At 41.5% G+C, this 1574-nt stretch overlaps 1 pseudogene; it reads left to right on the top strand.

The window, feature by feature from the left end:
- The first annotated feature begins 229 nt into the window (after positions 1–229).
- On the top strand, positions 230–445 carry LOC110596108 (annotated as a pseudogene).
- The last annotated feature ends 1129 nt before the right edge of the window (positions 446–1574 follow it).

Raw genomic sequence — 1574 nt, 5'->3', positions numbered from 1 at the left:
CCAGTGGGATTAAAGGTGTTCTAAAAACTAAATGTTTCACCTAACAGTTACTAAAAGGTGAATTCAAATTATGACTGTAAAATTATGGGGCAAGATTGAGTGAAAAGGGAGGGTGGGGCATGGGGGTCATGTCAATTTTGATCAAAAACTGCTAGCAGAAGGAGCCATTACAGGACTGGGGCTGTCAATTAAGCCTGAACAAGGTGACAACCTTTCAACACGAGACTTCATGGCAGAGCCCATGGGGGAAAAGCTAGTGGGGAGCCTAGCTGGGATTGGTGAAGCCCTGGGCAAGAAGCTGGAGGAAAGGGGCTTTGACAAGGTCCATGTGGTCCTTGGTCAGCTTCTGGTGCTAAAGAAAGATGAAGAATTCTTCCGGAAATGGCTGAAGGACACATGTTGTGCCAATGCCAAGCAGTCCCAGGACAGTTTTGAGTGTCTCTGAGAGTGGTGCAATGCCTTCTTGTGATGTTTTCTAGGGAGCCCTCAATCCCCAGTGTTGAGTCTTCAGAGTTTGCAGCTGAGGAGGGACTATTACCCTGTCCTCTACAAAGAAAAAGATTGCTGTTGTTGTACTCACCTCTGATATACTCCAGGTCCTTAGGTCATTTCTCCCCGAACCATTTCAACTTTTTTGGAATTCTCACTCTTGCATGTATCTCCCTTCCTTCCTCCCCTACTAGTTTTCTGGTGAAAGTTATGAGCTTTCCTGAGTGGATTCCTGACCTTTTCCCTGACCCCCATCCTCACCTCCTGTCTGTTTGATAGCATTTGGCTCCTTTTTTGGAAAGAACAGTCACTGTCCTTGTAAAGTTTTTTAGCTCAATAGTCAGTGGCCTTCAAGAAAAAAAATAACTGCTGAACATTCAGCACAGTGTGGGAAGGTGCATTGTCATGTTGGAAGAAACAGTTACCTGTTTGCCACAACTAGGGATACTTCTTTGCAAATTGTGATACAACCTTCTCAAAACTTCCAGATAAAAACTTTGGTTGACTGTTTGATCCAGAGGAACAAATTCCAAGTGTACTACAAAGAGCCTGCCCTCCAAAAGATAATTTCTTGGTTTTTGTGTCCCCCTTATGCTGTTATGTTATGTTATGTTATGTTATGTTATGTTATGTTATGTTATGTTATGTTATAAGTTATGTTGTGTTATTGTAGGGGCCAAGGGGAAACTCCTTTGGCCTCTGAAGTTTCACTGAAAAATCAACTGACAAAAAGCGGACTAATCAGAGAAATTGTATACAAATTTATTAGTGTGCAGAGGGGAGAATCAGAGTGATTACCCAATATTCTAATTAGGCCTAGACACTTATACAGCCTTATTTCAGGAAAGAGGGGAAGACGAGGAGGAATATAGACAATTCTGTTGAAGGGTAATAAATGATTACTGGGAAGAATGAATGATCAGGGAAGCAAGATTAACTTGTAAATGGTTCTCTGGAAATTGAATGATGTGAGAGACAGATATCTTGTAAAAGGGTCTTTTCAGTTATGGTTACATTCATGGTCTTCTTTTCTGCAATAGATAATGAGATAACAAGGAGAGGAAGGGAAAACATTTTTTCTCCTC

The sequence above is a fragment of the Carlito syrichta genome, unplaced genomic scaffold (assembly GCF_000164805.1).
Source record: "Carlito syrichta isolate Samal-C Ts95f unplaced genomic scaffold, Tarsius_syrichta-2.0.1 Scaffold306894, whole genome shotgun sequence".
Taxonomy (NCBI): domain Eukaryota; kingdom Metazoa; phylum Chordata; class Mammalia; order Primates; family Tarsiidae; genus Carlito; species Carlito syrichta.
This window is presented reverse-complemented; position numbering and strand designations above follow the sequence as displayed.